Below are 25133 nucleotides of genomic sequence, written 5' to 3'. Positions count from 1 at the left end.
AGTGATGCACATGTCCATTATCTTGATCATGTAGATCCTTTTGCAGGCATGTACATAAGTCAAAACTCAACAGACTAGACTTTAACTGTGTAATTTATTGCCAATTATATCTCAAAAGATTAAAATATTACTCTGAGAAAGAAAGGCTGATTCGTACTCAGTTTTGTTATAAGGATCAAATCAAGAATATGGCCATCAATTCATTACTAAAGTCTTTGAAGGAATGGAACTAGTGCCCAGAGTACCTTTGCAGCTGAAAATACACACACGTGCATTTTCACAGAGAAAGTTAACTGCGCATGTGGATTTCCCAATGAAGCCTGAGAGGGTGGCATCTATAACTGAGTCAAATGTAACAGTGAAGAAATGGTAAGAAGAGTAAGACAGACAGGATCGTTTTCCACGTGGCAAAAATCTTTTTAAAATATTTAACCAAAAAAAAGCAAAAGAGAAGTAAAGAAAAGAACTTGAATATGATTTGTCCTATGTTGCTGATTTGACATCAACTAGATGATGAATTCACTCAGGATTTAAAGAATTCAAGCCATGTTTTAGGAGTAACATGGGCAGAAAAGCATGGAACCTGGAGTTAAAATAGGTTTGTCTGAGGCTTATAACAACTTTTGATTCCAAACCCAGAGAATGTAAAACAGCAGCAGTGATTTCTAATGCAAATACAGGCTTTGGGTGATGATGACGTGTCAAGTTAAGTCACTAAATTGTCACAAAGTACTACTCTAGTGCAGGATGTGGATAATAGGGGAGGCTATGCATGTGAGGGGGCCAGGGGATATATATATATAATATATGGAGAATCTCTGTACCTTCCTTCAATTTTGCTCTGAGCCCAAAACAGGTCTACAAAAAAAATAACAATAATCATTTTTTTAATTACCAAAAAGTGAACTATATCAACTAAAAACTCTTGGTTGCAATTTCCTGTAAGCAGGCTGTCTACTGAGAAAACCGACCTTCTCACCCATCCCCTAGTATCACCTACAACCAGAAAAGTATGCCCTTCAATGTCCACTTTCTTTGCAGTGTTAATTAAGCAAGGAGGCCCTTAGACTGAGGGAGCTCTAATGCCTTGTCAGCCTACATAAGCAAACCAAAATCTAAGCCTGTAAATGCCTCAACATTATAAAACCAAAACCAAAGGGAAATCAATCACAAATAGACAACTTTAAGCATTAGAAAATCAATAATTTCTTGGCTCTGCTTCACTTTCCCTCTAAACAAGTCTCTCCCTGAGTCCCCATTGCTGTAATGCTCCTGACTACTGATTTGCCACTGCCTTGATTGGAGTTAATTTCTCCACAAGTACACTCTTAAAATGGTTAATAACTTTCATTCTTCAGTTTATCATTTAATAGTAGCCAGAAGTATTAATACTTTTTGTTATCTTAAAAAAAAAAAAAAAAAAAAAAAAACCAGAAACTGAAAATATAATGGGACAATGGTTTTAAACAACAAAAAGCCTATTGGTTGCTTGATTGACCTCCCTGGATTTGGCATGAACAGGCTGGTGAGGAGCAGCAGCTTAGGAAAGAGGCATCGTACCAATACCCACAATACTTTAAATGGAAAACGTGGAGAAAGTAAACCGGCTCTTCTGGTAAGCCACTTCGTTACCTGTCTGGTGTTAATCATCCTGCCTTCCAATATGGTGGGGAAAAGATACGCCATTATAAGAATTAACCACAGAGATGAACCCTATTCTAGGAATCTCAGACATTTAGTTCTTTGTAACTTAGAAAAGAAATGAAGATAAAATAATTTAGAACTACAGGTCTCCTGTCCTTTAAACTGACACCCTTCCCTGTCTACACATACAGGATAATATTTTAAAAGGGTGATATCTGTCCACAGACAAGATAATTTAAAAAGGGTGATATTTATTGTATTGCTTCACTTCCATGTGTTGGTAAAACACATGTTCACTGACATTAAACTCCTTTTCAACAGTTATAAATCGATAGCTTTAAGGATATGTTTTTTTTACTTCTATTCATGTGAATACATATAGAATATTCATAAGAGGATTTTATAAAGTATCATCAACACTTCATGCTCTGGAGTAAAAGCAACTATTTGGACATTCAGACTCTAATATTTACTTTGGATAAGTCACCTAACCAGGTATGTCTTTAGTGTTCTTATCTATAAAGTAAGCACAAGAAGATTATCAGCTAAATGCAGTTATTCAAATGATTAAATAAAATAACCAATTTTATGGGACTAGCTTGATGTCTAGTCCATTATGAGAATTTTAAAAACTTCTAATTTTTTAATTACATGAAGAAATCAAGCTTTGAAGTTGTCAGAACTTGTTTTAATGTCTCAGACATCAAATAAATGTCTCAGACGTTAAATAAATAAAATAAAATGTCTCAGACATTAAATAAATAAAACAATTATCTTTGCCTATGGCCTCCACAGACAAAAGAGGGCAGGGACTGGAACTTTTCTTAGGAGAATAGCACTGTTGTATTGATTCATGAATTTTCATGAATTTTTTCAGAAAATGAACTATGATCTGAAGATTTCATTGTATATGAATTACTCTGAAACTATGAGGAGGGCGAAGAGCTAATTAAAAATATTTTCTGTAGAAAATCTTTCCTTGGCCTAAAGCCAATAGATCAGGAGAAAAAAAAAAAAAAAAAAAGGCAGCAGCAGCAAAGAAGAGAGTAGTCTGGTACTGACGAATTTCTAATGAACATTGAGGGTCAACAGGTCAGGCTATAATAGCGTAATGGCCAATAAATAATATCTTACTGATTTTTACTTGCAGTCATATATATCTTTTATTCTCTCTTCAAATGCAAGTGTTGGTAGGTTTTGAAGAGTGGAAAACTGTCAGTTTATGATTCTATAATAGGTCGACTAATGATTAAAATCAAAAGATGTGTATCAATACAGTTATTTTGTCAGAAATATAATAAGTAGCATATAAAATATAATAATAGATGTGCAATTATTCACAGTTGATTTGATTCAAGGAATTGAGTTTAGGCTAGTTTAAAGGGATTTTCTTTTCTTGTGTTTTGTTAGCATTTTAAAAAAATGTTTTGTAAAGAAAGAGAAGGCAAAGCCCATAAAAATTCAAGAAAATCCATGATAAAGCTGAGCTGATGCTGTATTTAGATTATAGGAAACTCTTGGACCTGAGCAGAAGATTCTGTGGCTCTTTATGTAAGGGTTTCTCCCTTTTCTGGACTAATTTACCCTGTATCACTCCAGCTCAACATGGTCCAGAAAGCCAGGAGTATAATTTTTTATAAAATGTTGGCCACCAAGTCTACATCAGTTGAAGGTAAGCCATCCATAAAATAAATATGCAAAAGTGCCAGAGCTTACTCTCCAATAGGTATGGAATTCTGAGGTAATAATAGAGAAAAATTGTAATTAAGAAAGACACCATGTGATATTACTTATATGTGGAGTCTAAAATACGGCACAAATGATCTACCTACAAACAGAAACAGATCATGGACATGGAAAGCAGACTTGTGTTTGCCAGGGGAAGAAGGAAGGAGTGGGATGGGTTGGGAATCTGTGGTTAGTAGATGAAGACTGTTGAATTTTGAGTGGATGGACAATGGGATCCTGCTGTATAGCACAGGGAACTATATCCAGCCACTTGTGATGGGACATCACGAGGATAATCTGAGGAAAAAAATGTATATGTATGTATAACTGGGTCACTTTGCTGTACAGCAGAAATTGGTGGAACATTGTAAATAAACTATAATAAAAACAAACATTAAAAAAAAGACATTTGAAAAACCAACCCTGTGGACAAAGTGGCAAAATATGAATTGCATGAAACTATTGTAGGAAAAACATACGTAAGTGGACCACACTGTCTGCATCTGAATACAAGCTTCTGTAAAAGAATATTCAATATTGTAAAGATATAATTTCTCAGATTTCATTTCTCTTAAATATTTCTATACCTTTTAGACAATTCCAGTAAAACAATCTCCATGGGAGGGGATGGAGGACAGTATAAGAAGTGCGCCCTTCCTGAGAAAGATACAGAAAGGTAATAGATAAAAAGTAATTATCTAAGATTAAGGTGATGGATTTATAATAGTGAAAACAGACTACCATATTCTGGGACAAAATACTGATAAAAAGATGAGGGAAAGTCAGTTCCCTGATCCTGTTTTGTTCACCACTGTTTCCTTAGTGTTAAGCGTTAAGGCCTGGACATGGCACGCCCATTCGCAGTTGTTGGTTAGCTCTGTGTGTGTATACACCCTCTAATTTCCCACGCACTCCCTGCCCTGTTCTCTCTCTCGTCTCCATAGGTAAAGCATGATGTTGACTCACTGCCTCTACTTTCTCTCTTCCCATCATCTCATGAATCTATTCCTATCAGGCTTTTACCCTCACCTTTCTACCTCAAAGAGTTCTCTGTTAAAGTTAGCAATAACCTCTACTCAATTCAATCCCACAACTAAACTTCCAGAGACATTGTAACTTTTCAACAACCCTTAATACAATTAATTATTTGTCCATCCCAAAATAATGTCTTTACTTAACACTTAAGGTATTACATAATTCTGGCTCAACTTTCTCCTCAGAGGTAACTCCTTTCAATCTTCTTGGTGGTTCCTGCACATTCCTGTGACCTCATTTTATTAATGTCCAAAGGTTCTGAGAGCCATCCCTTGGATGTCTTTAGTTTTTCAGTCTACTTGCTCTCTTCATGATCTTACCTAGTCTATGTCTCCCAAATTCATATACTGCTAGAGCAATCTATGCTCCCAAATTCAGAAATAAGAATATTCCTCTCACTATATAGTATTTCAACTGGGATGATTAATAGGAACCTTAAAATTGTCCAAAAGAGAGCTCTTAATCTTCCCCTCCAAACCACAATGCTTATATTTGTATGTCTCCATCTCAGATAATGACAATTCTGTCCTTCCAGTTATTCAGGTCAAATAACTTTGTGTCATCCTGGACCCTTCTTGTTTGCTCATACCCCTGATTCAGTCTGTCAGCGCAGCCTGCCATTTCCATATTCAAATATTTACAGCGTCTAAACATGTTTCCACTCCACCTGCTGCTTTCCTCTTTAAACTGCAATTATCATTCATCCTGATCACTGTAACAGGATGAACCTACTTGTACAGTCTGTTGTCAAGGGAGAAAAGTGATCCTGTTGAAAATACATCACATCATGTCACTCCTCTTCACAGAATTTGCCAGAGCCTTCCTATCCCATTCAGAGTAAAAACCAAAGTGTGTAAAGTTATCTAAAAGGCCCGACACAATCCCCCATAGCCACTCTGGCCTTGTTCTACTCACTCCAAATACTGTTTTCTCTACTTTTCCTTGACCTGTTTTCTCTACTTTTCCTTGACCTGATACATGCGTCATCTCAGGCCCTTTGCAATTGCTGCTTGCTTTTGCCTCCAGTCATCAACATAATTTGTCCCAGTAATCAGCATTTCTTTCATATCACTGCTCAAATGTTACTCAGAGAGAACTTCTTTTATTAGCTATCATATTTATATGTGCAACTTTCTGGAGTTCCTATTGTGGTGTAGTGGAAACGAATCTGAGTAGGAACCATGAGATTGTGGGTTCTATCCCTGGCCTCGCTCAGTGGGTTAAGGATCTGGCGCTGCCATTAGCTGTGGTGTAGGTCGAAATTGCAGCTCAATCCTTCACTGCTGTGTCTGTGGTGTAGGCGGGCAGCTGTAGCTCTGATTTGACCCCTAGCCTGGGAATCCATATGCCACAGGAGAGGCCCTAAAAAGCAAAAATAAATAAATAAATAAATAAATGTGCAACTTCCTGACTTCCCAACACCCTCTCTTTATCCTCTCTAGTTTTTCTCTTTTCTCCAAATCATTTATGCCACTAACACACCACATATTTTACTTATTTTTGCTGTGTGTTATTCATAACCCACTATTTCAACATAAACTCCTCAAAGGCAGGGATATTTATCTTTTTGTTTTTAACTGCTATATTCCTGTAGAGCCGAAAACAGTGTCTACCTCAAGGTAGGAGCTAAAGAAGTATTTGTTAATTAGTATTAAATAGGAAGTTATTAATGCTGACAGGATCATTTTAGGAGTTCGGAGGAGAGTACACCAGAAATTACAAGGATGACTAGAAAGATATAATGGTACTAGCTTTGGATCTTAAATGAGGATATTGTACATGTGAGGAAGACAGTAAACAAAGGCAGCAATATGCCACAAATGTGCAGACACAGTTAGCATAATTATCTGGAACAGGTGACTGGTGTTGGAGAATGGTAAGAAATCACTCTACCAAACGGTTCAGGTCCCATGTGATAGAACAGTACAGGGATCTGCCCATTAGAGAGTTTTAATAAATGTTTCCTTTTTAAAAAACAAAACAGAAAAATAATTACATTCTCAACACTGAGAAAGACCAATGGACAATGCTTAAAACAACCTGGTGCCATGACTTCTAAAACATTCTAAAAGCAATCATTCTAGAGTTCCCTTGTGGCACAGTGGGTTAAGGATCTGGTGTTGTGACTGCAGCAGCAGGGGTCTCTGCTTTGGCACAGGTTTGATTCCTGGCTCGGGAACTTCCTCATGCTATGGGTAGAGCCTCCCCCCCCCAAAAAAAGGAAAAAGTGTTCATTTTGAGAGGTGAAAAGGGAACAGCAGCACAAAAGCCTTTAAATTAATTTCTGGCTAAAAGGATTCCTGTGTTCATCTGTGTATTTGGGCCTACCCGTATCTCCTTATTTCACCATTTCTGTGCACATAAGAAAACTTCTAGTTGCCACATGGGAATTTCTTTGGTTGACAACTGTTTGTTTTTTTTTCTGGTTGTTGGAACATGTTCTTTCCACGCACAGTTGTTGAACACTTAACACTGCCTATACTTAACCCTGATCTAATGACTGACTACTTGAAGTTGGTGCATGAATGCCCCCAGATGATTTGTTCCTGAGGTGTGATAACTCTGGGATGCAGCTGACTCTCAGAGAACCCCAGGAGAGTTAAGCTCTAATTACACACAGTGGTCACTAATAACTCAACTTTCAGGCTGCCTTCCCATCCCTACCTTACTTTCTTACTGCCCTACAGATGTCTTAAAACCAATTCCTAAATAGACTATTTACTCTCTGATACTCTTACGTCTGTGTTTGCCATGGAGTATACACCAAGTCAGACATGTTGAGTCTTTCGCAGAAATCTAAATAGTTTATGAACATAACAAAACAAGTTCAATAGCACTGAGATTTTCAGAATTTTCATTGCTGATCCTTAGTTACTCTTTTAATGATAATAACTATATCTTATTAAATGGGGTGATCATCTAGACACAAATGAGTAGCATGCCATAAATATCTTGTGCAAACACTAGTTTAATTGTGGCAGAGAGGAAACGAGTGCTAAAGAAATTAGCAGTCTGGCTAATAAAGGCACAGCAGGCAAGTCCCTTAAAGGCTTTCTTCTCTTATGCTGACCCTTGCTATCTCACTTGAGAAATTGTTTCATTATATCATCAAGTAGTGTGGACACAGGCCAATAAGCAGCATGGGGTAAATAAGCTCTTTAAAGCCTTAACAGAGTCCCATTGCAATTAATTCTCTTAAACATCACTGAGGTCATTTATGTCAATGCTACATTTCCACATATATTCAACTGTCTTAAAACATAACAATATTTCCTTTATTTCATTTTACCATAAGTCCTCACATATTTATTTGCCATTTTTTAAAATTATAACATATAAGGTTGACTAATTCCCAGCTATATTAATTATTAATGGAAAGTACTTTCCATTGTCAAATTCTGTCCACTTAAAGATGTTCTTAATGATCTGATTTATGACCATTACAGTTCCAGATGTTTTTTTCTGATAAAAACAAACTGATGTATATGCAACTAATAAAGAGTTTGTAAAATATTAATTTCAAAAATACATATACTAGTATGTGGATAAATAAAATTTGAGTTAGGTAAGTTTTTTTTTTCCTTCTACTTCCTTTAAAGTTCTACACTGAAACTTTGTGCAAAGAAAACTGATTAATCTTACACTCTTCAACTGAACAAAAGAGAGAGCAAATACTGTTGCATCAATTTAGTTTAATGAAAAATAAATTATAGCATAATAGTTTTAGGGACAGTGTTCCTTATTTGGAAAAACATACAAAGACTAGTAATTCTCAAGCCTTCAAAGGAGAAAAACCCTAACACTGACCAAGTGAGGCTATCTTCTATAAAATATTTCTTATAGGATTGGTTGCTCTAAACAATATTTCTAGAGTAAGATACAAAGATAAATGACTGTCAATTCAGAATGTTCATGTAAAACAAAAATCAATTGTTAAAAAACTCTTCTCTGTTTTATTACAAAATAGCAGTGCAGTGATGAAAAAACCATTAAAATAAACAGTGCACACTTAGAATATTATATTACCACTCCATAAATTTTATTTATTTGCTTATTTACTTATTTTTTGTCTTTTTACCATTTCTTGGGCCGCTCCCGTGGCATATGGAGGTTCCCAGGCTAGTAATGTGTTTTATGAAAAACGCAGAAAATAATGATTAGTGAATTACTGTATTCATTTTAATATCTCATTACCTCTTAAGAACATAAAATCTAAAATTTGCCTTTTAAACTCAGTATTTTGTATCTGAGAAATAAGATCTCTCAAAAAATTCTGAGAGTAATTTTATTTTTATGTTACAGAGCTTTTACGTAAATGGATTTCATAAATTTTGCTTCGTCTAATACATCTGCAAAACAATCACAATAATTAATACTAAAATAAGTTTCCTGATTTTGAAACGTATAAAAGTCATCTCTATGCTTATAGATTTGGAGTATTCCTAAGAAAGCATCATAATTGGCAAAATCTCCAAATCTATTTGATAGAAAACTTTCCTCTTTCAATTCCCACTCTCATCCATCTGCCTGATAAACTGTGTTCAATAAAATGCTAAGGATTTAAAAATGTTTATGAATAAAATGACATGACTAGGACAATACTTTGGGATATAGATAGCACCCACATGGTAGTGCAGGCAATATATTACAATTTTAAGACACTACCACCCCAAACACAACAGATTTGACTATTTTGTTTTGTTTTGTTTGCATATGTTGCTTAGAAGTATAGTGCCTCACTTCGGAGTGATGGAAGGTTGACACCTAATATTCTGGGGTCTAGTTCTGGATATAACCAAAATAGAGACAAAAATTTTCTATGTTGATATTTGTTAGTGGGGAATTTTTTTTTTTTTTTTTTTTTTTTTTTGTCTTTTCGCCATTTCTTGCGCCGCTCCCGCGGCGTATGGAGGTTCCCAGGCTAGAAGTTGAATCGGAGCTGTAGCCCCAGGCCTACGCCAGAGCCACAGCAACGTGGGATCTGAGCCGCGTCTGCAACCTACACCACAGCTCTCCGCAACACCGGATCTTTAACCCACTGAGCAAGGGCAGGGACCGAACCCGCAACCTCATGGTTCCTAGTCGGATTCGTTAACCACTCCGCCGCGATGGAAAATTTACTTTGTAGATAACTTTATGTCTTAGGAAACACGTGATGTGGTTTGTACCGAGCAAAGTGACAGCTCTCCTAGATGCATGGTTCCCTAAGTGGGAATCAATTTGACTTCCAAGTTTAAATAGTGTTTCATCTGCAGAAATTAATTATGAATTAGTAGAATTTTATAAGGTACTTTTTTAAAATTTCATAGACTGTGTGTGTTGAAGTCACATGCAAAGTTACAGAAAATGGAAAATGTTCCTCTACTGAAGAGGAAACAATGAGATCAACACATTTTTCTATTTTATCTACACATACACACTCACCCCCACACACTCACACACATCCAATATTTGCACCTAAGGAAATCACAGGAAAAGAAGCATACAGTTTTTTATTCAATGATTATAACTGCTTGCCTTAAAATTGTTGGAATCAATGAAATACCACATAAAACTATATTTTCTTTTCTTTTAGAGATTCATAAATCCTGGTCTATTTATCCACTTATTAATTACTTTATAAAATAAGCATTGATTGAACATGGCAGAAATATCCATAGCCAGAATCTTAATTTGCATATCATGAGGCATGAACAGGACTTTCCTTGCTTAGTTCATGATATAAGTAGGAGCACCTGAACCAGTTAATAAGATACTGGCCACTACACATTTCCTAAGAGTTTTTGAATTTGATGAAGTTTTGAAATCTAAGTATACATTCTAGTGTTAGGATTTAAGACCACGTATAAACAAATTCTTCCAAATGGCTTTCTCTGTCGATGACGTTTTGTTGAGTTTATGGTAAATTGGGAGCTATTTGTCTCATAACATATAAATCAGAACTAACCTCTGATGACAGATCTCAAAGTTGACCTCAGTCTCCTAACAGGGATAAAAATAATGACGAGACTCTTTAATTTTGAACATTGGTATAAATGATGTTATATTCCAAGTATAACTTTAAAATCTGTCGCATTTGGCAAGATCAATTTGAATTTGTATCTTTAAGGGGAATCTCTTCTCAAGCCATCACATGCTATTTGTCACTGCTTCTAAAAGATGTTTTAAACAGCTTCATCCAGGATATTTCATGGATTCTTAGTTTAGTAAATTTTATTTTATTTTATTTTATCTTATGGCTGCATCTGCAGCATATGGAAATTCCCCAGCCAGGGGGATAATCAGAGCTGCATCTGAGGCCTAGGCCACAGCCACAGCAAAGCAAGATCCAAGCCACACCTGCGACCTATGCTGCAGCTTGCGACAACATCCCATTCTTTTACCCACTGAGCAAGGCCAGGGATCGAACACAAAACCTCATGGATATTAGTTGGGTTCTTAACCTGCTGAACCACAACATGAACTCTAGGAAATTTTATTTTTGATTAGAAAAGAAAATGTTTAATTTACTTTATACCACAGATATATATGTAAAAAATTACCTGCCATCTCTGGGTTGCTCACTGAAGATTAGATTTTTAACACTAAATAATGAGAAATTGGAATACTCTACAATCATATTTTTAAAAAATATCTTAAAATGATCAACATTAAAGGAATTCCTGTTGTGGCTCAGTGGAAACCAATCTGACTATTAACCATGAGGAAGCAGGTTCAATCCCTGGCCTTGCTCAGTGGATTAAGGATCCAGTGTTGCCGTGAGCTGTGGTGTAGGTCACAGACATGGCTCAGATCCCATGTTGCTGGGGCTGTGGTGTAGGCTGGCAGTTGTAGCTCTGATTCAAATTCTAGCCTAGGAACTTCCCTATGGCTCAGGGGTGGCTCTGAAAAGAAAAAAAAAAAAAAAAGAAAAAAAAGATCAACATCAAGTCAATTCATTATTACATATTCTTTTTCTAGAGCATTTCATAGTTAGGCTGAATAATAATACAACTTCAATGGTTTTAGATTCATAAAATTCAATAGCTCTTTGTGGTTTATACTATGCTATATTTTCTCTAACACATCATCTGTTCTATTTCAAATCAATCTTGATGTAAAAAATGAGAACAATAAACATGATTGTAATTAGAGAGAGTTTGTTAAATGTGCTTTAATAGGTTTTATTATGAGATGTGTCTAGTATACCAGCAGAAATCAAGACCAGCATACTGAGGAAAAAAACATAAACAAACCCCATGGTTAGTGAGTAGATATAGAGCTTGAAATTATTTGGTCTAGGAAGACATCTAAAATACAATTTGGTACATACAGAAAATGTAATTAAATGATAATTGCACTGAAGCACAATGAGTATGGGATAAACAGCTTGTGAATCAATAAACCATGAGGTGGCAGGCTGAGGTGTTTATTGATTTATGATTCATTTTGCTCCAAGTTTACTCCATTTCTATTTCACTTGGAACTACTGTATTATCCTTCATTTGGAGAGCTGGGTGAAGTGACTGTATCATTTCATATGGGGAAAAGACTGTCTGAATTAAAACTATCTTTAGTTTTTATGTGCATATACTATCAATTTTTTTCTATTTACTTATCAAATCTACAGGCTATGATATATAACCACACAAAAATCTGTCTATTAACATTAAATCTGTTTACATCAATGCAGAAACTTTAGGACAGCATACACTTCTAATGGATGACAATCCTGCAATTTCATTAATTTGAGACATTAATATTATCCTGTAATGCACATCCTACCACAGGTTCTAACAAAAAGCATTTTACAATTTAACCTAGGAAAAACTGCACATTTTAAATAAACCAGACATTCTTATTATTGCCAGGTGATGTCATAATTAGCTTCCACATAGATAATTTATAATACACACACACATATATTTGTTGCTACAGTGAACACCTTCATATGAATACTAAGAACTCATTTCATATTCACTGGTCACAAGTAGATCAAAAAGCAAAATTCACCTTTTTCTCCAGCAACTTAAGCAAGCACCATTATTAACACCTGAATTAGAGCACTGTGGCAGCACCTCTCTCTGAAAGCATCTGCAGTATATAGAATACTCATCAGTTGTCTCTTTACAAAATAAAAAACACTATTGTTGTGTTCAATCACAGAAAGCTGTCAGTTTACCAAGGATCATACTGGAAAAATGAAAAACTTGCTGTGGTGATTAAGAACTACACAATTTATGTTTGAATTTGTACCAAACACTTCTCAAATAAACTAAGAAAAATAAAGCACAAACTCTTACTATTCAGAAAGGGAGTGTTTGCAAATTATTTGCCTTTTGACTCAAGTTTTAACTGCCACCCTTCATCATGTTAGCACTTATACAATTTCAGTAAAATATTGCTGTTGAAAAAAATGATGGTTAAGGTTAAAAGAAGTATCTGTCATTTCCCTTAATCAAATGAAGAAAAATGATCTATATCCCATGCCTGTCAACTCATGAATTTATTCAGTCAATGGCTTTGGATTGGTATTAGAACATTTAACTTCTTGTCTTGACACATTTAAAATCTTGGCTTAAGTCCTTCTCTTGTACACATTACTATTTTTGTCATCAGTCCTAACTTCACTGATCACTGAAATGCAAACTGTATTGCCACTAGTTCAAGTTTCTCCCCAGTAAGTGAAACACATCCATTAAAAAGATATTCTGGGGTAGATATAAATCCTTGATTAAACACTTGGCAACATATGGCATGACACCTGTCCTTGCCTAAAACATTTCCTTGTTATCTTGCCAAATGAAAAATTAAAAATTACTTATATTTAATGCTATGAAATCCTCAACAGAAACACATTCTGAATCCCCCTTCTCTCACTGGGAAGATTTCCTACCAAAAGAATAGTTTTTGATTCCTCATCACTATAGTTTACTACCCATGGTTTCTCAGAGCCAAAAAGTTGATTTATAGAAGATCTTGTGTTAAAGCCTTGCTTTCCTATACGCAATTCCATGTATAATACTTAAGAGTATACTTTTGGGCTTTGTTGTTTGGTATTTTAAAATTTGGTTTTCATGCCTTGAACACGTGTTTTCACAATATAGAGCAAAATGCATTGTATTTTGGCAGGAAATAAACAGTTGATTTATGAGCATGTGTGGCAGAGGTTTTTTGAACAAATTAATTTCCCACAATGAAATGTTACTAAAAAGATTATTTGTGTCTGAAATCAAAGTGTCTAAAATTGCTAAGGCAAACTCAAGTTAGCCTATACCTGAAGATACAAATATATTTGACTAAACATTAAATCCATGTCCTGCATCAAGTTATAAATCAAAATAATTCCTGAGAGGCCTGTATTTTCACGGTTATCTCTGTCTCTGAGCCACTGCTCCTACTGAATTGGTTCAGTTCATGGACGCTGGGCTCCAGGGCACCCTGTCCCTTTCTAAACTTCACACATGCAGATGGAGAACTCAAGCCCTCTCAACATCATTATACCCTGATACCTGCTAACGGTGCACACGTACACACACACACACAGAGCCCTTATCTGTAGCAAAATTTACTGAAGTGTACTTTCACTGTAGTAGGTTAAGTAATGAAAAGGAAAGTTAAATACCCTTTATCCTAAAACAATACAAAACAAAATATCAAAACAATATATAAGCTATACATATGTGTATTCTGAGAATTTGAGTATTTATCCCTTTTCGAGATTACAATAAAAAGAGAAAAAAATTTTAAAAATTTACCAAAGTCAAATAATTTTGTAATTAAGGATAACTGTCATTATGTAATATAATCTTATAATTAAGTGGAGAAATTATAACTAGAATATCTATACCCAGCAAGCATAAATTTGATTTAGACACTATTTTTTAAAGTATGGCTATAAATATAGACAGAATTACCCAGAAAATATATTATATTCCTTTTCCTCCTGGAAGTTGGTGTGTTCCCCTCTTGTTCATGTGTATTTCCCCTAAAATATATATAAATTAAGAGACTATATCTATACATAAGTATACATAAATCCTATCATAGTGGAATATTTTTCAGTGTGCTTTATCCACTGTCTGTTTCAAGTTTCATCCATTTGAATACATTCACTGATATGATCTATTCAGTTTAATTATGAACAGCATTTCAGTGTGTAAAATACTACAAGTTATTTATTTTTTTCCCTGCTGATGTATATTCAGGTTGATTCTAATATTTGACTCCCAACAGTGCAAATGTTCCTGCTTCTTTGCATCCCAGTGCTAACCTCACAATTGGAAATTCTTGTCTACGTGATGAACATTGAAAGATATCTTGATTTAATGTCATTGCCTAAAGATGTAAAGACAATTTTAGTTTGTTTTCTAGCCATTATGTTTTCCTTTTCTCTAAATTTTCTCTTCGTATCAGTCACAAATGATATATTACATCATCTTTGTTAGTCTACGCAAATTGCAAAACTCAAGGAAAATAGATTATATTAACATTAGCATACATTATCTGAACAGAAGAGTTTACTTACAGAATTCCTCAGCAACTTTTGGAGCAAATTCAGAATTCTTTAAGAATACTAGATTAGGAATCTACTTCTCTCTCTTTTCCCCACTGCTTCTCTTTCTCTATTTCTGTCCTTTTATCCATCAGTTTGCTCCACCCTCTTCTCATTCCTTTTATGTGGATTACTAAACTCTTGTGATTCAAATTAAATAAGGATATGGGTATGTATTCCAAAGTGAAATCCTTGATGACAATCATAATAATTCATTCAGAATGCTGCAAGTTTCTTTTATTTTACATTAACCACCCTTATGGAAGGACATGGGGCTTGGAAATAAAAATCCTAAAGTGGAGTATTTATGGGAACTTCCAATAGTTAGCCTTGAAAATGTAAGTCTGAACTCTTTTTCGAATTTATTCTCTTTCTCCCTTCTCTTTCTCTACCCCACTTCAAACATACATCCTATTTGGGTTTTGTGCTAAGTAATTGCCCAATACAATATATATATTTACAGAGTATAAGGATTGCCTCAACACACCGTGTCAGTGGGAAAGTGACAGCTTAGGCTCTGGTAAAAGGAGCAGCTCCTAAGGGCACTGTCTCTTGCCTGTCTTACTAGTGTTATAGAAGAGGGTTTATTTAAATAATGTAAATAACAGAGATGGAGAAGACAAAGAAGTGTAAGGAAATGGGAGCTGGTCAGTCCAGGCTTAGGAGCAGCTGAGGGCCATTTCTTACCTGCATAGGCTTCTGAGAGGAAGCACTTACTTCAGCTAGATATAGACCATTAGGCTTGCCCTGTGGTACAATTAAGAGTCCTAAATCAATTCACTATACGCATCTTCCTTAAAAACAAAATACCTCATTGTTTTCTGATTTATCCTTTAGAGGTGTAATAAGGGAAATGATACTTAAAGGAGCTTTTATATCTTTCAGGTTAGAGTTAACTTAGGTGCCCTACTGTATCACAGAGAGGATAAATCCTGACCCCAGCATATACCCCTGACTTCCCGGGGGAATTATTTCAACACCAAATTTGGCTACACTATAGCAAGTGGCATATCACTGTCCTCATGCAACAACCTAGATGTTTCCCACATTTATCCTAAAAAGTCAATTTCAAAATTAATCAATATGCATCATTGATATAAAATGATAATTCAAGAGTATATATATATATATATTTTTTTTTTTTTCCTTTTTTGGGCCGCACCCATGGCATATGGAAGTCCCTAGGCGAGGGGTCAAATTGGAGCTACAGCTGCTGGCCTACACCTCAACCACAGCAACGCCAGATCTGAGCCACATCTGTAACCTACACCACATCTGACAGCAACACAGGATCATTAACCCACTGAGTAGGGCCAGGGATCGAAACTGCATCCTCATGGATACTAGACAGGTTCATTTCCATTGAGTCACAACAGAAACTCAGAGTAGATATATTTTATTTTAAGGAATTAATTAACTAATCAATTGCATATATATTTACCTAAAATATACTCTATTTCAAGAAAATTGTTAAATACTAGGGATGTGACAGTGAATTATTCAAGTGTGATCTTTGGCCTCAAGTTATTATAGTCTATTCAATGGAGTGGTACAAAGACATGCATGATGGTGGGAATGTAAACTGTTACAGGCACTATGGTAAACAACATGGATATGCCTAAAAAATAAAAATTTCACCATCATATGATCCAGCAATACCACTATGAATATTATCCAGAAAAAAATGAAAGAATTTAAAAAGATACATGTACTCCAATATTTGTAGCAGCACTGTTTACAACAGCCAGGACAGAGAAGCAACTCAAGTGCCCCTCAATAGACAACTGGATTAAGAAGAAGATACATCACATTTTCTCAATCCAATTGTCTTATGATGGCACTTGGGTTATTACTTAGTCATAAAAAAGAATGAAATATTCCCACTGGACCTAGAGAATATAACAGAGAAAAAAAATCAGATGGAGACAAATACTATATATCACTTATACATGGAACCAAAAATAAAAATACAAATGAATTATATACAAAACAGAAAGAAACTCACAGATAGAGAAAAAAAAACAACACAAAAAACAAAAAATGTGTGGTTACCAAAGGGTAGAGGGAGGAAGAGTGGATAAATTAGGGGTATAAGACTAACAGCTAAAAACTACTAAATACAAAATAGTTAATCAACAAGGTTATACTGTATAGTATAAGGAATTATACATATTATTTTCTAATAATCTACAATGGAGTGAAATCTGCAAAAATACTGAATCACTAGAGTTCCTGTCATGGCTCAGCAGTAATGGACAAAACTAGGATCCATGAGGGTTCGATTCATGGCCTTGCTCAATGGGTTAAGGATCTGGTGTTGCCATGAGCTGTGGTGTAGGTTGCAGACATAGCTTGCATCTTGCTGTGACTGTAGTATAGGCCAGCAGCTGTAGCTCCAATTTGACCCCTAGCCTGGGAACTTCCATATGCTGCAGGTACAGCCCTAAAAAGACCAAAAAAAAAAAAAAAAAATTCATGAAAAACAAACATGTACAATTCCACTAAAAGCTGAGTAAGAGGAATAAATGTAAAGCTATTCCAGGCTTATGGACTTGAACAATTACTATTGTTAAAGTGACAATACTACCCAAAACAATCAATAGATGCAATGTAATTCCATTAGAATATTAATGACATTATTCATAAATCTAGAACAAAGAATGCTAAATTTTGTATGCAAACACAAAATACCCTGCATGGCAATAGCGATTTTGCAAAAGAACAAATCTGAAGGTATCATGCTCCCTAATTTCAAACTATTACAAAGCTACAGTAATCAAAATAATATGGTAGTGAAACAAAAACACATAAATTAATGGAACAAAATAGGGAGTCCAGAAATAAAGCCATATTTATATGATCAATTAATCTATTAAAAAAGAGGCAAGAATATACAATGGGAAAAAGAGAGTCTCTTTAATAAATAATATTGGGGAAAACTGGACAGCTACATGCAAAACAATGAAACTGTCTACTTTTTACACCATACACAATAATAAACTCAGAGTACATTAAAGATGTAATATAAGACCTAAAACTATTAAACTTCTGGAAGGAGACATTGGCAACATACTCTTCTATATTGGTCTTAATTTTTTTTTTAATCTGTCTCCCTGAGGAAGGACAACAAAAGCAAACAAAAAATTGGATTACATCAAGCTAAAAAATTATCACAATGAAGGAAACCATAAATAGAATGAAAAGGTAACTGACTGAGTAAGCAAACATACTTGAAAATAATACTTTCAATAAGGGGTTCGTATCAAAAATTAACAAGGACGCATACAACTCAAAAATCATAAAAACAAATAATTTGATAAAAAATGGGTGAGGGACATGAGAAGACATTTTCCCAAATGAAATATACAGGTGGAAAACAGGCAGATGAAAAGATGCTCAGCATCACTAATCATTAAGGATGTGCAAATCAAAACCCAAATGAGCTATCACCTCATATGTCTTAGAACGACTAATGTAAAAAACGGCAAAAAATAACAAGTGTTAGCAAAAATATGGAGAAAAATAAAACAACTCTGGTGCAGCACTTTTGGTGGGAATGTAAATTAATACAGTCAGTCTGGAAAACAATATGGAGGTTCCTCAAAAAATTAAAAATAGGGAGTTTCCATCATGGCTCGGTAGTTAATGAACCCAACTAGTATCCATGAGGACACAGGTTCAATCCCTGGCCTTGCTCAGTGGGTTAAAGGTCTGGCTTTGCCATGAGCTGTGGTATAGGTCACAGAAGCAGCTCAAATCTGGCATTGCTGAGGCTGTGGTGTAAGCTGGTGGCTATAGCTCCAATTGGACCCCTAGCCAGGGAACCTCCATTTGCCATGGGTGTGGCCCCCCAAAAAAGATTTTAAAAATTGAAAATAGAAATACCATGCAATTCAGCAATTTCAGGTCTAAGTAATTTTTTGAAGAAAACGAAACCGCTAATTTGAAAAGATATATGTACCCCTATGTTCATTACAGCATTATTTACAAAAGCCAAGATATGAAAGCAACTTAAGTGGCTATCCATAGATGAATAGATAAAGACGGTGTGGTATAGACACACACACACACACACACACAATTACTCAGCCATAAAAAGAATGAGATCTTGGCACTTGTGACAACATAGACTCAGAAGGTATGATGCTAAGTGATATAAGTCAGACAGAGAAAGACAAATATCATATAATAATTTTACTATATGTGGAGTCTAAAAAACAAAACAAATGGACAAACATAACAAAAAAGAAACAGAGTCACAGATACAGAGGAAAAAACTGTTGCCAGAGAGAGCAGAGGAAGGGAATAGGCAAAACAGGTAAAGGGGAATAAAAGATACAACTTCTAGTTATAAAATAAATACAGGGATGTAATGTATAGCATGGGAATACAGTCAATATAATATTGTAATAATTTTATATGGTGACAGACCTAAAACAACTTGTGATCGTTTTGTAATTTAGTAAAATATCAAATCACTATGTAGTACACATGAAACTAATATAATATTGTAAGTCCATTATATTTTAATTTTTAAAAAAGTGCTGAGCTTCCATAGGAATAGAAAGTCATATTAAAATAAATTTTAAGTATCAACTTATATAAAATTTAGAAGGCATCAGGGGTACACAGCGAGTAACATGAAGGAGGCAATATCTAAGGCAAGACTACAATCTTATATCCATAAGGATCTACAAATACACATATTCAATCATCTAAATTTTTTTAGAAAATTTAATTATTTATGTGATTTAGGTTGTACAAATATTTACTGTCTTTTTAAACTTCACACTTTATGTTAAGAGTTATAAGAGTTACTACATAGTAAGTGTATTACTCTTACAAAAGTTGAATTGTTAGGGCCTGTAAGCACCACTTTAAACTATGTATCTAATATTTACCACAACATTTAAGTCATTGCAGCTGAGCAATAGATGCAAGTTGAATGTTCCAATGTATGCTATGGGTGAATTTCAATGGCCAAGAAATGTTGCTGCCATCAAACATAATACAATACAGATGTGTGATTTTTTTCTCTGGACCAAAGAATGCTTATTAAATAAGTCTCTTTAACTTTTGCCATGTCTGTTTCAGAATTCTAAACATTAAGTTGTCAAATTTTATTTCACTTGCTTCCTTCTCCATAAACTAGATTATCTGTATTTGAGTAACGATGATAGCATCAATATAAAGACAAAATATTTTGATCTTTAGAATTTGTATCTTGATTTACGATTGAAAACAAATCTTCAGCAACTTTTAGATAATATGCTCATGCAATAGAAAATGTCAGAAAAATTTAAGAGTTTGACTAATAGCTATTTAAACATAAATTATGTTAAAAATTTAAAAAGATGATCAATTAAAAGATATGGAATCAATCTAAATGTCCATGAACAGAGGAATGGATAAAGATATTGCGGTAGACATACATAATGCAATATTATTCAGCCATAAAAAATTTTTAAATGTTATTTGCAGCAACATAGATGGGACTAAAGATTATCATAAGTGATATAAGTCAAAGAAAGACAAATAGCCTATGATATTATTTACAGGTGGAAACTTAAGAAATGACTCAAATGAACTTAATTATTACAAAACAAAAACAGACCCACTGACATAAAAAACAAGGGTTACCAAAGGGGAAAGGCAGAGGTAGAGGGATAAATTTGGAGTTTAGGGTTAACATATATGTTTCCTTTGCTTCTCAACAGAAATCAGACTCATTCTATTGGCTCAAACAACGCTGTGCAGGAGGACCCTTATTGGAGACAAACTCAGAAGGTCCGTAGCAAAATTTTAGCACTCCACCTGGGATGAACTGTGTTTTTTTTCACCTGCACCCATCAACTAGGTTCTGGGCTCACCCTGGCTCTGGAGAGGACCATGTAGACTTGAGGATGTTCATGAGACGATGAATGACTCTGGTCTTTGCGTTACTCTGAAAGGGTAGGATGGCAGCAGCCTTCAGCAAATTCAGAACAACTGTCCAGAACAACTGTTCAGAACAACAATACCTGGGTGTAGTGTGCACACACGGTAGCCCCCAGAGTCACCTGGACTAACCCCCCTTGAGGGGACCTTACTATGTCATCATTGGGGATTGGCCACTGAAACTCATGCATGTCTGCCTGTTGCCTCTGGTGGGCCCTCCCATGGTACTGGACAGCCAGTAACAATGGGGACAAAAGGGAGCCAAGGCAGTTTTGCCCACTGTCTGGCCAGCAGCGCTGTCCTCATGACCCCTATATGAGGCAGTAGGGGCCACATCAAGGCTTTTGCCCTCCTCACAAACCCCGGGTAGCCTTCTCCATAGTCACATTTGGTTTGGTAAAGGACAGTGGTGAGCCCCATGAACCAAAACCAAGACCATACTAGGAAAAGGCCCTGGTCATAAGCACTGCCTGACAAAATGGAATATGGTCACTGAATAAGCAGGTGAAACATCGCCGAAGCATACTGAAGCTCTTAGAAGCAGTAAAGTTTCCAAAAAGGTGGCAGCAATTCATTGTGGGGATTACCAAATGAGGGTTGCAGAGGTAATAAAGGGAAACAACCAGGTGGATGCACCTGTGGAAAGGGTGGCCCTAGAACCAGTAACATGATAACTATCCCTTGTACCTGGAAGACCAGATTCATCCAATTATTCTCCAATTTACACAAAGGTCTTCTAAGAATTAGACAAAACCCCAAAATGGGGCTTCAGCAGAGATCTAGGAGGTCATGGGTGGCTAGATGATGAACATGGACAATACCTCTTGCCCCAAACTGGAGCTTATCAAGCCATCAGCGATGCTTGGCAAGAAAGTCACTATAAGAGGAAAGTCCTATGTAATTGGCTGACTTCATGGAAAACTCCTGGCATGAAAAGGATAATCAGCAGGATAGTTGAGACCTGTCCCATCTGTACAATCAACAACCCTGACACCAGACTCCTACACAAGGACCCCAGATCAGACCGATTCAGAACAGAGGGACATTTCTTGGGGAAGATCCACAGATTGATTTCACTTTCATGTTCAGATTACCAAGTAATTTTTTGGTGCTAGTAGATATATTTTCTGGGTGGGTAGAAGCATTCTCTGCTATAACTGAAATGGCAACTGAAGTGGCTAAGGCATTTCTAAAAGAAATAATTTCTAGGTTTGGGCTTCCAGATCTCAACTAAGTGATGATTCAACATTTGTGTCTCAAGCGATGAAAGGGATAACGAGAGATCTGGGAATTAAATGGATGTGCATTCAGCCTGGAAACCCCAATCATTAGGAAAAGCAGAAAGATCCAATCAGAACTTGAAATGGGCCTTAGCCAAGCTATGTCAGGAAAATCAAGAAAACTGGATTATGGTGTTCCTGATTGCCCTGCTTTGCAGATCACTAGCCCAAAGGGATAAATTAGAATTAAGTGCATTTGAACTTTTGTGTGCTTAGACCTATTTCCCAAGCCTGAGAAGGGGCTCTTTAACCCCCTTGAAATGCAACAACTCAAGTATGTCCGCCAGGTGAGAAACCAGGAAAGACTTCACTGCACAGGGAACCAGGTGTTGCCAGCACCCAGGGACCCAGCCCTCCCCCGTTTCTAGCCAGGAGATTGGGTGAGCCTCAAAATCTGGAAAACCCGCAGCCTGCAAGATACTTCACTCCTTAGTGGAACGGTTGCCATTAGTGATCCTAACTGCCCATTCTGCCCTGAAGCTGCAGGAGATCCCTCCAGGGGCACATCACAATCCAGAGACGGCCCCCAGGTCCAACCTCAGAGAGACAACCTGGGGCTGCAGGTCCTCTGATCACACATGTGAACCCCTCCCTGACACGAACCTTCCTTTGCAAAAAACAAGTGAAGCACTGAGCCTCAACAGCAGGGCACACTCTGTCTACAAGCAAAAGACCTAGATACCTTCAGTTTGGGGAAAAACTTGACATGTGACCATAATTCTCTTGCTAATTAATGTGGGCCACGTATTGCAAACTAACTAGTATTGTAAACTGGTGTCCTTTACCTCCAAAAGGTTGGATAAATGTGGCTGTTCAGGGATAAAAATAGAGCTGACAGGCAAACACATCCAATGGCAGCAGCTGAGGAGCAGCTGTGATCCTGTACTATGGCCTTAGATGACACCCCAAGTCAGCAGAAAACTGATGCAGACCATCCCACATGCACCCCTGAGAAGGAGGAGCAGGACAAAAGGACAGAGGAAGGATTGGTCCCCAGCAAAGCCCATTAACAAATCCCCCCTAGATAAAAATGGAATCTGGGTAACGAAATTAAGTCTAACATTTTAGGTCTTACCTTGGGTTTAGTCTAATCTCGCTTGCTCACAGGGTACTATGCAGAGGCCTCCATCACTTCAGTCGAGTCTCTCTGGCAAAACCACTGTGCGCTGACACCTCAGCTCTGCTGGCGGGAGCAGGGGGCCCACGCAGAACACAGCAATCAAGATCTTGCCCTAGCGGTGGGCGGGTGCTGGGCTTCTGTGCGTGAGGAGGGGCCTGCGACTGTGTCTGCTGGATGCTAACTCCACCCCTTTGGCTCCCCTTTCCTTCACTTCCCCCGCCCCATTGAACTGAGCTCTATAAAGCAGGTCTGCAGTAGGCCCCGCGGTCCCCAGAGAGCTGGGAGCCTGTGCTCTAGGGTATTTCAACTGGGCCTGCACCTCTTCCTTCTTCAATACCAGAATAAATCCCTTGGCTTCTGAACCCTTCTCCTTCCATTAGCTTGAAGGACACAGAGCAGGAAGATCCTTGCAGGGCCGAACTCCAAATGGTCAGTAATGTTTTTATCTTATTTCTTTTGCGGATAGAGCATAATAATTATCAGTGAGTTATAATCACTGGATGGTGAATTATTAATCTGCATTTTAAAAATAGCATAATTACCTAAATTTTAGTAATGTTACAGCAGTTGATTTATTTAATCCTAAAACTAACAGTGTTTCCTCATTATCATTATGACTATCTAATTGTTTTTCTTCATCTTGGAGTCTCACGATTATCAGGGATGTAGCCATGGAGAATTTTTATGTGTTTTCAAGTGAGCTGTTTAGAATTTATCCTTTTCAACGCTGCAATTTTCAATTTCTGCCATATTCTGAGTTACCATATATGGTGTATATAGGTGAAGAAACTATCTTCTAAAGCCAGATAAACCTGTGGTTCCCCCAGTTTTCCTGTATTTCCATTATTACTAATATTTCTACACCTTGGATGCCCCCTATGTGAAATGGAGAAAGACTTATGGCTTATGTTATGGGACTTTCATGAGGATTAAATGTATGTGCAGGGCCTAGCTGTGACCTGACTTATAATTAATATTCTAGTAAGTGATTCTTTACAAGGAGTGATAATATGGACAGCTTAGATTGACATTCAGTTAGTTGACACGGAGATGCTAGATATATTTATTTAAAAAGGCAATTGTATTATTGGTTTGACAGATGAAAATAGAGTGAAATGGTTTGGGAACTGCAGTCTCTATTCGTTTGATATCTTAAATAAAAATATGTCACTGTGAACCTATGTAGGTATTGAATTATGAAGTGTGTATTTGGAACGTGACAGAAGGAAATACAAATTCTGCTTATAAACAGTTTCATTAGAATGACAGAAAAAAATGTTCTAAGAAAATACTTAATGCTGTTGTGTTTGTTTTTAGTCTTGTTTTCTTGCCAATAAATTATTTCTGATTTCTGTTTAGTAAATAATTGAGTGATTGGAGTTCCCGTCATGGCGCAGTGGTTAACGAATCCAACTAGGAACCATGAGGTTGCAGGTTCGGTCCCTGCCCTTGCTCAGTGGGTTAACGATCTGGCGTTGCCGTGAGCTGTGGTGTAGGTTGCAGACGCGGCTCAGATCCTGCGTTGCTGTGGCTCTGGCGTAGGCCAGGGGCTACAGCTCCGATTTGACCCCTAGCCTGGGAACCTCCATATGCCGTGGGAGCAGCCCAAAGAAATAGCAAAAAGACAAAAAAAAATAATAATAATTGAGTGATAGACATGAAAGGTACTGACTGTTACACATAACCTGAAGCACCTGGCTCTACTTTTTCACTTTTTTCTAGCATTACCAACAATGAAAAGAGTATTATTAAAAAAAACTTTTAGATGACTGAGTGTAATATGATTATAAATTTTCTTTTAAATTTTGAATGAAATGACAAAGTAAAAAAATTAAATACTATACTAAGTATAACT

General features: G+C 36.4%; 2 long non-coding RNA genes across 2 annotated transcripts in view; one reads left to right on the top strand and one right to left on the bottom strand.

The window, feature by feature from the left end:
• LOC110262009 overlaps nt 1-23305 on the bottom strand; it is a 151642-nt gene extending 128337 nt beyond the window's left edge. Inside the window, exon 1 of the long non-coding RNA XR_002346492.1 lies at nt 23234-23305. This is a non-coding gene — a long non-coding RNA (uncharacterized LOC110262009). The remainder of the gene's footprint in view (nt 1-23233) is intronic.
• The window catches only part of LOC110262010, a 30694-nt gene continuing 29204 nt past the window's right edge, over nt 23644-25133 (top strand). Inside the window, exon 1 of the long non-coding RNA XR_002346493.1 lies at nt 23644-23707. This is a non-coding gene — a long non-coding RNA (uncharacterized LOC110262010). The remainder of the gene's footprint in view (nt 23708-25133) is intronic.

This window comes from Sus scrofa, chromosome 8 (assembly GCF_000003025.6).
Source record: "Sus scrofa isolate TJ Tabasco breed Duroc chromosome 8, Sscrofa11.1, whole genome shotgun sequence".
NCBI classification, from domain to species: domain Eukaryota; kingdom Metazoa; phylum Chordata; class Mammalia; order Artiodactyla; family Suidae; genus Sus; species Sus scrofa.
This window is presented reverse-complemented; position numbering and strand designations above follow the sequence as displayed.